Raw genomic sequence first — 14,127 nt, 5'->3', positions numbered from 1 at the left:
CTCCTGGCATCCTGCAGCTCCAGAGGGAGGGATGTGCAGGGCTCCCTCTCACTGCCCCGGCGCCTCCCTCCACACGGTGCACTGACTCCAACTCAATCTCAGGAAGGAAGCACTAACAGCTTCAAGGAAACGGTGCCTGCACTACTGAGGTCACATCCCAAGTCTCCAGGCCAGAGAAGTGCTGTCTAAACTGGTCTCTGTGCACTCAGTTCTCATTGTGCACCAGGAGAATTCACCTTTAATTCCCATCAACGTGGGGAGTCCGACAGCCACAGTTTTTTCTGAAAGGCAATTTTTGTGACTGCAGAAAAAAACTGAGATATGTGACCCAAACACACCAGAAGGCTCTGAAATCCAAAGATAAAGCCCTGAAGTGTGCCACTTCCCCTCCCTACCCCACCACAGGTTTTCCCATCCAATCTCAGGCTTTTCTCAAGCACCCATGTTTAATATCCTGGCATTCAACCTGTGGGTATTTTAAAATAATTTCCACCAAACAGCAGCAAAACAACTTCAGCTCTGCTGTTATTACAAATGTAACTTATTTTTTTATACAGGTGCATAAACATACCCATGTGGTATTACTTTAGGAGTCCTAAGGTTTCTGAGACATGTTCCTGCAGCCAGAGGACAGGATGGATGGGGGAACTACAGCCCTTGGTAAAGGGCAGCCAGGACACCTTTGACATCAAAAGTGGTGCTTACCTGCAAGGATCTGGAATCCCCCCTGGGACAGTCAATAGAAACAATGTCTGAAAGCAGAAAATACTGCTTTTATTCCAGGTGATCACATGTCCTTAACAGCACTGGGATTTACAGCCCTGCAGTAACCATGCTTCCAGCTCCAGCTGAGGCTCCTCAGCTCTGGAACCATGTGCTTCTGGCTGGAGGCAGACCCCAGGCCAGAGCTCAAGTGCCACCATTCACCACAGGCAGAACATCTAGGAGGGCCTGTTTTCTCCAAACGTAGTTTTCTTCCATGGGAGCAAAATGAAGCATCTTTTAGTAACCCACACAGACACACATGTGAAAAAGCTATGACCGAAACCACCAGCAGGTCTGAGAGGACCAGGAAGCATCAGGATTTATTCTGTTGACTCACCCAGACCAAGCCCAGTTTCCCCAGCAGCCTCCTCACAAGTGACGAGGAGGATCCTGTGCCAGACCCTGCAGCACTGACCCTTGAAACGTGGCTGGGAACACACAGCTCTGCTGAATGCTCCTCCCTGCTCCTGGGGGAAAGCCAGGTCCTCCCCAAAACTTGCAATAATTGTGCCATCATCACATTAAGCTCCCAGCTCCCCCTTTCACCCGAAGAACCTCTAAAACAGATCAATGAACATCTGCTCAGGGATTTTACCATCAAGCTACAGAAGACCACAAGAGGAGATGAAAACCCTTGAGAATTGTTATTTGTAAGTTAAGAGCTCACTTTCAATTGCATGTCCAACCTGAGCATGGTCAGAGCTGTTGGATCCCATGGAAACCCTGGGTTTATAGGCACTGATGGTTTGTTCTGTCAACAGCCTGGATGGACATCCTCCTTCCCAAGGAACCCTCTCAGGACTTTGTGTTGCCACAGCTGTTCTTCACAACCAGGCAAAGAACTTGAAAACTCAGCCTTCATGAGGCTTTTCTGGAGCCTCCCAAAACCAAGCAATACCTCCCCTGGTGTTTAACAATTCCCCTTCCCCACCCCAAGCCCCCAAAGTTTAAGAAGATTAAACCAAAGCCTTTGGTCTTTAATTTCCAGGTATCTGGAGCCTTCAAAACTGGTTTGCACTTCAGCAATGGAAAATCCCATTAAGGTACTGCCTTGCACACTGACCTGCTTTCATTAATAACCTCACCTCAAAGAATGTGGGCAGGTCAGCAAGTTCAGCTGAGCTTAAGTGCTCCCATCTCAGGCTCTCTCTAAGTATGAGCTTAACTGCTTCTAAAAACAGTGCTGGCCATGCCAGCCACTCCAAAGGCACTCTTTGAAAAGGAAATCCCCAGCCAATCGATACAAGGGAAGAGAAGGCAATTTGATATATATAGCAAGTCCCCAGCTTATCTAGCAGCAAGAGCTGCTCAAGTTCACACACACTGTCCCTTCCCTGCTGGCAGCTTCCAGCAGGATAAGGGATGAAGGTGGCCACACACTGAGCTTGGTACCGAGAGGAGCCAGATGATTTATTCTCATCTGCTGCAATTCACACAGGGAACAGAGCCTGGGATTTCTTTCCCTTAATAACTGACTATAATAAAACTCATTAACGATCAAATTCCTAGCTCTACAAGGTTTAGGACAAGACTGCAATGCATCAGACTTTATCTAACACAAAGACAAATCTCAGGAAGCACTGGGATTTTTATAATCTTTCCCCAAACATGAGGCAGGTCCCTTCCTCCTGACAGTGCATCACTGACACGCACTGATGGAATCCCACAGCCACCAAAACCAGTGGCAGCTCTATCAGCAATTCCAGCTGAATCCAAGTTTTCCCCAGCACTGTGTTTTTACTCCAGCCCACACTGCCACACAGGCCAGCATCCTGGGCTCCAGCCCCACAGCTCCAGGGAACAGGCAGAATGGAAAGCTGCAGTCACAGCACCCAGTGAAACATCCCACTTCCCAGCTTCTATCGCTCCAGTAGCAACCCTCTGCTGTGGGATCTTTGGAGCTGGGAGAAAGCAGAAGCAGCAGCACAAGGGCAGTGGGATACCAACTCCCCAGGGAATTCCAATAGAGGAACTGGCTGCTCATTCCGACTTCAGTTTTGAGTAGTTCGTCATTAGTAAAACATGCTGAAAATGTGACTTCCTCTGCCACAAGACCTATTGAACCTTTTCACAGAAGTCTAAGGAACTTCCTCTTGTATTTCAATAAAAGACAAGCTCACAGGAAGAACAGTTCCTCTAAAACTTCTGGGAATTCCTCTAGTAAAAACACCTATTGAGGAAGGAATGATGCAGTAGAACAAAGAGAAAGGGAGGTGGGGGATTCATTTGTCCACAAGTCTGTGGTTTATTATAAAACGAAACTATGAATCCACTTCACAGGACAGATCCACTTTTACTTCCTCTTTTGTCTCATTTAGCAATGGCAACAAAAGCTCTCTACAGAGTATCCTAATGAGCCAAATCAGTACAGAACCTCTGCATTCAGGTTAAAAAATAATCTCAATTTGCTCTCCTTGCTGAACAAAACAGGCTCTGTCTAGGATCATCTTATCCAGTATCCAAAGGTGCTTAGCTACCCACTTCCATGTGGAAATGCAGACATGAGACAGCAGAGAGGGATCCATCTGCTCACTGGCATAGTGGGAATGGTGGCACTCTGTGGAGAGTCCCAATAGATTAACTTTCCAGTTCCAGAAAGGAGAAAGAGCAAAGAACAGGGTCAGGAAGACATAACCTCATGCCAGCCCAAGGAAGTGCAAAGGACAGCAGGGAGGGTATGAGTGGCTTGCTGGCACATCCCTGCCCTGGTATCCACTGCCCATGGATGTGCAGCAGCCTGTGCTGGCTGCCTGCCGGTGATGTGGCACTCCCTCGGGAGCTGCCTGCAATGTCTCCAGGCTGCCCTAGAACGAGCACACTGCCTTGGATCCTGGGAGCTCCCCGAGGAACACCCAGTGGTATTTATCAGCCACAGGCACCAGAAAGGACATGACCGATTCTTCAGGGCAAAGCAGGCCCATTCATTCACTTCTTCTAATTATGCATTGTCTCAAAGTCCTGCAGAGGTTTCCCTGCAGCCCCTGCTCCTCCCTACATCCATCAAATCTCAGCCTGAGGCAGCTCCACTAATTACCCCTTCATGCACCAAGACTCATCCCTCACCTTCAGCAAGCAGCAAAGCTCCTCTCCAACACAGTTCTTTGTGCTCCCAACCAGCTGTGGGACACAAACAAAGGATCTGCTCTTCCAGGGCAATAATCCCCAGTATCACCACATCACACAGGAACATCCCTGTGGAATGTTTATGGCAAAGATGAAGTGTGCCCAGGTCACTGCCCTGAAAGATGCTACCCCCAAACACCCCTGGTGTTCTCACCAGGCATGGTGAACACCACTCCAAGGATCCCAAGCGCCAGGAGGAGGAGGTGAAGTGGAGCTGTCACAAAGCAAAGCTGCTGCAGCAACAGCTTTGCTGAAGGGACCTATTCCCCCATGGGCAGGAGCTGTTGACATGGCCCTGAGGAATGCTGCAATCCAGAAAAGCTGCAGGGAACATCTGGCACTTGCTCTTGGGTCCCCTCTGGGGATTTCTGCACCCACCTCCAGTGCCTGGGAACCTCCTACCATGACCCTTTCCCTCACAACAGCAGTTCTGAAGAAAAGATCCTCCATTCTTGACATTAAATGCCCTTTAGGATGTACCACAGGTTCAACACTCCCCAGAAAATAGGGACTTCACAGCACAAACAAGCAGTTCTCCTTGGAAATCAAGGGACTTTCTCTTCCCCTAGGCAGCTATAGCCAAACATGAAAGCTCAGGGCACAGTGAAAACAAACATTCAGAGGCCAGTGCAATTTCACCTGAGTTTTGCCTGACTTAAGAGGCAGCAAGGCCCAGAGCAGGGCAGCAGTGTGGGAGCTGGAGTGGGAACAGGAAGGATATGGTTATCCTGGCTATGATAAAACTCCCTCAATGTAGTAACAGAATTACTTTATAAAGGCACTGTACCCTGTGAGCTTGTAGCATCAACCAAGGCTGGCAGTGTCAGAGCTGGCATCAGTACCAAAATTCCCCATCAGCTGCTTACCAAACTTAGCTAGGCTACAGCTTCTTCAGGAAGAGCCTGACCTCAGCTCTTGTCCTTCTCCCTGGCCATGGTGTCATTCTCTCTTTCTGCAGAAGGGAAAGGGGCAGCAGGCAGAGCCCCTGGAACTTCATGGGAACCAGGTCTAGAGGAGATGTTTCCTTGCTGCAAGCAAGATGAGAATTCTCATTGCCCAGACTCCCTCTCACTGTATCCACTTTCCCTGGCTGGATTTGCACACACATCCATGGCCTCAAGATATCACCTGGTTGTCAGAGGAGGTTTGTAGACACAGGGAACCTTCTTTTCCTAGAGGAGTTACCTCTTGTGAAGGGGTGAATATAAAAAGCACAAGTCAGGACTTCCTGACAGTGAAATATTAAGCACTGGCACTTTACAGGAGCAGCAGATCTCCCCTCCACAGCAGGCAGGTGATAAAGAGCCCAGTGCAGGTGAGACAGACATTCCCAGAGAAGAACCAGGCACATTGTTTATAAGCACAAAGGATCCAAACACGCAGAAAAGAAAAGCTGATACCCCAGAAAGAGGAGCCAGAGTTAATCCCTCTGCAGGGTTCCCAGCCATCCTGTTGTCCATTGGGACTGGAGGGAAATGGCTGGCCTGAAGCATACAGACAGACACTCATCACACCAGAAGTCAGCAGCAGTTCCCCAAGTCACAAGGGCCACAGCTTTTAAAAAATAAAGTGGCACTGAACTTTAGCATCACAGGAAATAAATCCCACATACAGAGGACATAAAAGTCTCAGGCTGTAGGAAACCCTGAACTCGCTTCCACTGCCCCAAGCCTGAACTCCAGGGCAGCACAGGCTTCTTGGCCTGTGCCCAGTTGCCATGGGCTTGTTCCAGTGTTTTCAGCAAGAACAGAACATTTTAGCCTTTGGGAAGTTCAGTCTGCCATTCGGGAAGGAAGGCAGAAGTGCCTCTGGCACGGGGGCAGCTGCAGCCCTGAGCTGGGGGAGGCAGGAAGGGGGTGCTGTCTGGCTAGAAAGCAGAAGTGAGTGTAAGCCCAGAGGATGTTGACTGGGGTGAGAAGCAACAACTTCAGGGCTCTTCACATCCTCCTAAAGCTCCTCCTGAGCACCCCGGGTCATGAGGCACCGCAGAGTGATGAAGCTGCCAAGCGGTGCTGGCAGCCAAGCTGAGCTGCAGGAAGCACGGGCATGACCCAGGCTCCAGGCCAGCAGCCAGCCATGCTCCCCCAGGATACCCTCAGGAGATGTTCTCCAAACTGGGTGTAGGCCTCATAAATGAGATACTGAACAGGACAATGGCTGCTCTCGTTCCCATTAAAACAGTGAAACAGATCCCACCTGGCTCTGTCACACTGGTGGCCCTGAGTGCTATGTGCCAGTCATGCTCCTGCAATAAGGAGACTTCTGCCAAGTCCTTTGAAAGACTTAAAAAAAAAAATTATTGTGAATCCAGGCAGCACAGTTGAAACAACAGAGACAACTGAATAGATTCATGCTGGTTTGCCACAAGGCACTCATCCACTCGGGGAAGCTGTCTACTTCAACAAGTTTCTAGAATAAAACAAACCAACAAAACCTCTGAAGCTTCCAGAAGGAACAATGCAAACTGCAGCCCTTGCTCACTTGGAGCAGTCCTCAGCTTCAGCAGGGACCATCAGGGAAAGGCTGGCAGAGCCCAAGCAATTGAACTGACTGTAGAGTAGAAATGCTTTGAGGGTCCTTACCATAAAGCTGTCACTCACAGGCAGTGCCATGTCCAAGCACGTTCTGAGAACAATTCCACAATTTCATTTTGCAGCGAAGAACTGGTCAGGTTGGAAAAGAAACAACGACTCCACTTCCCAGCCAGTGCTGTTCTGACAGCATGAAATGGCAGAAAGCTGAGCTCTAGAGAATACCCTGCTGCAATTCTGGGCTTAAGTTCAGCTGCAAGACTTTGCCCCCAAGCAGATAAGTTGTGAGCTGTGTCTACCTCTGTCCCTACTGCCAGCACAGGCTCCTCCGAAGCAGGGAGGAGCTGACAGTGGTCACCAGACTTGGCTCTTGCTCCATCTCAGACAGAGGTACCCAATATGTCTCCTGTACTTTGCTATTGGAACATTCCCACCTATCTTATTTCTAGCAAACCCCATTCCCAAGGCTTAGGAAAACCTCAATCCTAATTGCCATCCTTCCTGTGAACGCTGTTCCTGTCTCTACCTCTGGTGGGATCAGGCCTGCACCCTTGCAAGAGACAGTGCAGTGCTTCTGTCTCTCAGGAAAATAAATATTGGCAAAAGCAGAACTCTGTCGTGCGTGGCCGAGCCAGCTGACCTTCCAGGGTGTGCAGTGCCTGAGATCAGCTGGATCACACACACTGCTGAGCAAACACTCCACCTAGAAGTGAAGCAATAGGATCCACGAGGGAAGGCAGATCAGGAATGCTCTCCATCAGAGACCAAAGGGAGTAAAGTGCCTACAAATGCTCACAACATAAAAGGAAACCTCTGAGGCCAGAAACTTGATACATGTAGAAATAGAATATACTGACACACAATTCTCCTCTCTTGGGATAGGCACTGGGCAGGCTTTTCCCTCTTGAAGAAGAAATTTGAGGGCATCTCTCAACTGAGAAACAGCAACACAGACAAAGTAATAAGTAACAACAAAGGCATTACCATTGTTAAGAGTGGGAACTGTCAGTTTAGTTCTGCTGATGCTCTGTCCTTCTAAAGTTACCTCTGTCTGGAAAGGCCGAGGCTGCTCCCAAACCCACCACACACCGACATTGCAAAGCACACCCCATGAAACTATCCCCACAATTCAATTCCCACCCTGCTGGGAATCCTCCAGTTCTGAGACAAACCCAGGTATGTCAGGGCAACCAGAGGCTGCACATCAAACCTCGGCACGTGTGTCAGAATCTCTCAGCAGCCCAGGACTGATTAAACTAGAGAGAAAGGAAGGAAAAGTTGGAAGGAAATAGGTGAGAGGGAATGTGTGCAACTCAAAGAGGACTCCAAGAACTCAGGCTTTGAGACAAGGGTGCCCCACTACCAGCACAGGCTTCCTGGCAGGAACACAGGCTCATTTCAAACACGATTCATGCACTGAACATGTTTCAGTTTCATTTCAGCTCACATTCCCAGCTGAATGCCGTGCTGGCACATCCAGCAGCACAGTGCACTGCTGCTGCCGGAGCCTCCCCGTCAATCCTCCCTCTGAGGCTCTGGCTGCAAAGCCAAAGCACCTGGCACCAAGGCAGCTTCCTTCTGGGCAGAAATTTATCATCTCAAGGGAAAGCATCCCTCTTTCCTTGGATTCAGCTCTGGGCCGCAAGGCGTGGATGCAGTTGTACTCGTTGCTTTGAACAGGAGAGGGACCAAATCACCCTGGAAAGTAGGCCTGAACAGGCATTTGCTATTTATAAGCTAATCATCTGATCCCTCTGGAGGGAAATCCTATCCTTTGGGGCTGTTGGGAGTGCATGGAACTGCAGGGAGGAACAGAAGGGAAGCGATTACATCGGCCAGCAGCATGCTCCAAGTGATCAGACAAAACTCCTCCCTACTCCATCACAGCCCCAGCATCTTCCTGAAGAACAGGAAAGCAATTATGAACAGGGATTAACCTGTTATGCTAATTTGCTAAGAGCAAAGTAATTTTTTAAATAGCTCTCATCTCCATTCATCATTATCTAAAAAGGGCCCTGATCTAGTTCTGCAAAGAGCAACAAGTCTCACAGTAAGAGCCCACCTGAAATCCAAAAACACATGGGAAACTGCCTGGCTGGAGCAGCCTCAGAAGGGAGAAGGCTTGAGCTTTCATAACTCCTTGATAATTATTAATTCCTTGGGGGAGCATGCCTGTCCTGGGAAGTTGAGTGTGATGTGCAAGTATGCAACACTGATTTTTCTCCTTCTGTTCACATTTCTTTCTGATAAAAATAACCTGGGTTAGATGACACTGCTGGATTTTCCTGTGAAACAATGCTCAGTCATTTCCAACACCACTGCACATACTCAGTGCAACCACGAACACCCCAAAACAATCTCAGTTCTCTCTACCCTTCTTTTTCCTCACCTACTAAAGTATTACTGAGAACAACCCTCTCCCTCCACTGACAGCAGCCTCTGAAACAAACTGGAGACAGCAAAGAAGAAAGGAAATCGCTCTGTCTCAAACAGCTCAGACTAAAACCACATCCCTTGGAGGAGAAGGCCCAATTCCCAGAGCAATCCTCACAAACAGAGATGGACTAGAGTCATCCAGGCCTGGCACCTGCCTCCAGGTGAGCAAAGCTCAGCAAGACACAGGCACCAGGCCAAGGAAAGGCTGCTCACATCATCCCTGCGCTCCCCCAGCACTGGCACAAGAGACACTCTGAGAAGCCCCACTAAACAAAAAACAAAACCAGGCCAGTGCATATTTGGCAGATTGAGATCACAATAAAAGACGGCACAGCAGCATTCTCCAAAGTCTCTGTGGCAAGATCTGCCCCTAAAGCAGATCACTTGATCTGGGTTTTAGATTTGGTTTTTTTTCCTTTTAGCTTGTTTCAACCAAATCTGATATGTAAGTTACGCTGTTGTTGAGACAGATGGGCTGGAAGGACCCTGCCACAAAACCCACAGCAGTGACACCTCTGAGGAAATGTCCCAGTCAAGGCTCTCTCAGAAAAACTAAATAACTGTCACAGTCAGATAAACAGATTTCTGAGAATGCAGCAAAGAAAAGGGGAACCCAGATGTTCCTAGAAATTTATAAGTGAAACTTTTACATTTATTTCCCAGTTTACTTACATGTCCATCTTCCAGCAAACTCCCTGAAAGACACCACGACCAGCTCACAGACCCCCAAGCAGAGCAGACCCTGAACTCCTGGGGCTGTGAGCCCAGCTGCTTTTATTCAAAAAAAAAGAAAAATATGAAGCCTCCATGTAAAAGCTGGCAGCCAATACAAAGTCATCACTGACTTAGGGAATTTTTTTCTTATGCATGAATCTCTATCACCTAAAGATATACATTTTGGATTTCATGTACACATACCCTGACCAGCCTCTGAATTCCCAGTGTCCAGCCTCTGTTCCCCACAAGCAGATGCAGACTGGCCAGATCTTCTCTCCAATTCTTGCTGGAGGAAGCAGATGGAGTTCTCTGCACCACATGTCAGCTTTTTTCACCTTTAATACCACCTCATACATCTCCAAACTCTACTCAGCTTTCCACCAACTTTGAACCACACACAAGCACCAAACCTGGCCACAGCAGCTTTTGGAACAGTGTGAGAGCTGAGTTAACACTCCCTCTCCTCTTCCTCAGTGCAGTACCAGACCGCCTCCAGCCCAGCTCCCTGTGTTCAATATATTCATGAACCCAGGCAAAAATTCCTGCTTCCCAGGACAGATCCCACTTTTGGACTCTTCCTGAAGTTTGCTTTCTCTGGTAAAACATGTGTGGTCTCCCCAAAGCCCAGTGCCAGACTAGCCAGGCCACAGAGTGGGATTCTCATTTCCCATTTTCTGCTTAGCACTCTGAGTTGCTCATGCAGCTCCTCAGCTTTTAGCTGTCAGCTTCCTTCAAGTCATTGCCAAAATCACAGTCAGGATCCTTACGAGAGAGTTAACATAATGTGCCCAATGACATTCTAGGAACCTCCAATTTAACACGGATTATTTTGACCTCATCCCGCCTCAGTTAATTCAGCAGGAAACCCCAAAGGCATCACATCAGCTGCTTTAGAGAAGCCAATGTTTACAACACAGTTAGCTGAGCGGGTTTTAAATAAATGTCAAACCTGCATCACCATCTCCACACCAAAAACTTCAGCCACTCGCAGTTCCAAACCAGCCCAGAAACAACTCCTACCGAACACGGAGGGGAGGCACCTGCTCCAAACACAGCCGTGTGTGGCCTCCAGGGGGGCACTGGGCAAACCCCACCGCATGCAAACAAGAACCAGCTCCGCGCCGCTACTCCGGATGCTGTGGGACAAGAATCTCCCACCCACCAGGCACTTCCAGGGCACTGGGATCTGCACGGCCCCAGTGAGGGTGGACAGGAGAGGGAGGCGAGCCGCGCCCGCAGCCTCGGCCCGGGGAAGGGCTCAGGGCCCGCGGCAGGGCCGGAGCGAGCAGGGCCGGCCCCAGCGGGAGCCTCGCGTCCCGTTCTTCGGTCTGACTGCGGCCCCATCTCCACCCGCCGGCGACACCGCGGAACCGCCGGTGCAGCCCGGCCCGGGCCCGGCCCGCAGAGCCGCCGCCGCCGCCTCAGCGCTGCTGCCACCGGGCGGTGCCGCCCCTCACGGACAGGCCCCGGGGAGGCCGCGCTCAGCGGGCGGCGGAGAGAAGGAGCGGGGCCGCGGCGGGCGGCGGCCCGAGGAGCGGCGCTGGGTGTCGGAGCGGCGGGAGGGGAGCGGGGATGGAGGGTCCCGGGCAGCCCCGGCCTCACCTGTCCCGGCGGATCCCGCCCGGCTCCGGCGCGCCGCTCCCGCCTGTGCCGCGTGCAGCTCCCGCCCGGCCCCTCCCGCCGGCCCACGCGTCACGGCCAATCAGCGCCCGGCACCGCCGGCGTCACCGACCAATCACCGGAGAGAACGCGTCCCCGCCCAGCGCCACCAGCCGCCAGGCCACGCCCACCCGCCCTCCCGCCGGGCCACGCCCACCCGCCCTCCCGCCGGGCCTATCCCGTGACACGGGAGTGGGCGGGGCCCGACGCCCGGCGCCCAATGAGAAATCACAGCGCGTCCCGCCGCAGCCAATCAGCGGCCGTGCAGCGCTGCCCCTCAGAAAAGGCGGGCGGGCGGTGGGAGCGGTTGCTGGCTGGGGTGTCCTGTCACGTGACCGCCCGGTGACCGGGACCCCTCAGCGCGGCTGGGGCCGGGGGCGGCCCGAGGGGTCCCGGAGTCTGATGGGTCTCGGTCCGAGGGGAACCACCCCTGGGCATCCGTGGGGCGGGGCCGCCTCCGGTGCCTCGGCCGGGGCTGCATGGCGCGGCGCCGCTGCCTCCGGGCCGGGCCCCGCGGGCTACGGAAGCCACCTGAATGATCAAGAGATCGTGAGGCCTCCCCGTTCTATCGCCCCGCTCAGTCCAACCCCTCTGCCAAGGCAGGGTCACCCAGAGCAGGTGACAGGAACGTGCCCGGGTGGATTTGGAATGTCTCCAGAGAGGGAGACTCCACGCCCTCCCTGGGCAGCTGTTCCAGTGCTCCCAGCTGCCAGCATCAGCTGCTGCTGCCCGAGGCGGTGTCTCTCTGCAGCCCCCGGAAAGAATGAGCTGAGCCCAGCCCCAGACAGGTCTGGAGGGTTTGAGGGTGCAGCCCAAGAGATGTTTGTCCTCGACAGAGGACAACCATCCCTACCTGGTGCCAGCTGTGAGTGGAGCTGTCCCGGGCCTGGCTCTGAGAAGTGCAGGAGGGAGCTTCATCCTTGTCCTGGGACGCTGAATCTTTGCAAATGCATTGCTTCGGGCAACTTCCCTGGGAAAAACGTGTGGGAAGAGGGGAAGGTGGGTGATGGCAGGAGAAGCCTCTGGGCTGGAGAATGAGGGAGGGAGCAGCACCCTGAGTTGGCAATAGGACAGGGGGAGCAGGTAGAGAGGTGATGGGGAAGAGGCAGCACCTGCAGGGAATGGTGGGGCAGCTGGAGCTATGGCATGGGGTACACGGTGCCATCCTGAAGAGAAGCTGCTCCAGAATATGCAGAAAGAGTTTGTGAAGCATGTGAGCGACCCATTGATCTCTGGGGTGCTGGACAACCTGCTGACCCAAGGGGTCCTGAGCCCTGGTGAAGTGGAAGAGGTGCAGAATCAATGTAGGATGCACGTGGGTAAGGCTTGCCTCCTCAAACATTGTGCTCCAGAAAGGGCACCAAGGTCAGCCAGATCTTCACTGACAGATCTTCACCACCTCAGGATGGTGGAGCAGTTGGATCTGAGTTGACTCAGGTGAGAGATGAAGGGCCATGGTCTGCTCCTGGCCAGAGCCTCCAGTGGGATGCTAGGGTCCAGCCCTAGGGAGTGTCCGAGGCTCAAAGGCAAGGGGCAGTTGGGTATCACCACCCTGAGACCCCCTTGGCAGCCTGTGATGACAGAGCTCGGGGGGGTGGCTGTCCCCTGTGGGCCTGAACAGGGATCCCAAGGGGATCTCTGGAGGCATCAGCACCCTGACACTTGATGGGCATAAGAGCCCCGTGAGTTGGTGCAGCCCATGGCACCACGTCTTGCTCATGTCTCGTACACCTGCCTGGATGTTCCCCTGGGATATCTCCTGATTCCCTGTACCCTTCCCATGCAGGAAACAGAGCTGCTTTCATTTCTCCCTGCTGTCTCTCACCCCAGGTCCTACAATGCTCCCCTGTGCTCCCTCAGCAGATACCATCACAAGAACAGACTACAATGTTCTGGAAGCTCTGCTTCATCTCAGGCCACTGATCTCCTGCCATGGTGAGACTCTTCACCTCACACTATATAGCTGCCTTTTGTCTGTGCCCCAAACCTGGTACCTGGCCAGCAGGAAGGAGCAGGGAGAAATCCCCCGCAAATCCTGGGTTCCAGAGCTCATGGTTTGGTCCAAAGGTGTTGTGTGCTGATAGCTGGGGACAGGCCCCACCCCCAGCTGGCTGGTGGCACCCAAGGAACTCATTTCAGTAGCTTGTGACTCTGGAGCTTATTGGTCTGATGTTCTTCACGGGAAGAAAATAATACACAGAGAACAAAAGTGTTTGAATTTGAGGGTGATACAGCAGAAAACTCAAGGCAAATGCAGCCCAGCTCCTGAGGAAGGGAAAGGGGAAAGGGGAAAGGACAAGAACAGCTCTGCAGAAACAGCAACTCTCCAAAGCAGTTTCTGTTTCCCACTCTGCTAGGCAACTACAGCCAGACCTGGAATAAAACATCCTCAGTCTTCTGCACTCCCTTCCTTTTAGGGCCTGCAAACAACCCCAAATTAAGAAAAGTCATCCCAGGGAGCAGAAGACACCTGACTCTGGAGCAGCAAAAGCAGAGATGGTTAGTGTCTCTCTATTGTCCACACACACAGTGTGTTCCCAGTTTATGTCACCCCCATAATCACTTCTGCACTGTCCCTGGCTTTACCAGTTGTCCAATAAAGAGATTTTTGCAGCAGACACCCTGCTCCTCTGTCTCCAGTTTATTGTGGGTGTGTGTCATGCTGCTTCAGGAGGATGCAGAGCAGGTGGGAAGGGAGAAATTGTTGGGAGCTCAGGGACGAATCAACACTTGCCTTTGGGGCAGCCTGGGCAGATGTGCTCCTTGCTCAGGAGGCAGATTCCCCCACTCCCCAATCCTTACACTGCCCCAGACATAGCAAGGATGCAATTTCCCCTGGGAGCCAAGAAAGATCCTCAAACCTGTGTCTCCTGTGCACTGCTCCCACAGCTTGTCA

The 14,127-nt window shown here is 52.0% G+C and overlaps 1 protein-coding gene and 1 long non-coding RNA gene across 4 annotated transcripts in view; one reads left to right on the top strand and one right to left on the bottom strand.

Annotated features, from left to right (window-relative positions):
• The window catches only part of MTMR4 (myotubularin related protein 4), a 46,322-nt gene extending 35,070 nt beyond the window's left edge, over nt 1-11,252 (bottom strand). The window contains exon 1 of one of the 2 annotated variants that reach the window (XM_058854371.1): nt 11,175-11,252. The gene's annotated coding sequence lies outside the window, so the exon portion shown is untranslated. Of the gene's footprint in view, nt 1-6,470; nt 6,495-11,174 lie in introns of those variants that run through there. The other variant, XM_058854372.1, reaches the window with a different exon arrangement.
• A 311-nt stretch (nt 11,253-11,563) lies between these two features.
• Nucleotides 11,564-14,113, top strand: LOC131587102 (uncharacterized). Of its 2 annotated transcripts, none has more exons than XR_009279301.1 (3): nt 11,564-11,849; nt 13,062-13,166; nt 13,649-14,113. It is a non-coding gene; the product is annotated as an uncharacterized LOC131587102 (long non-coding RNA). The 2 variants fall into 2 exon arrangements; XR_009279302.1 differs by having other exon boundaries at nt 11,564-12,230.
• Nucleotides 14,114-14,127: the final 14 nt, after the last annotated feature.

The sequence above is a fragment of the Poecile atricapillus genome, chromosome 21 (genome assembly GCF_030490865.1).
Source record: "Poecile atricapillus isolate bPoeAtr1 chromosome 21, bPoeAtr1.hap1, whole genome shotgun sequence".
Lineage (NCBI taxonomy): Eukaryota > Metazoa > Chordata > Aves > Passeriformes > Paridae > Poecile > Poecile atricapillus.
The sequence above is the reverse complement of the archived record's forward strand: the minus strand, read 5'-3'. Positions and strand labels throughout refer to the sequence as shown.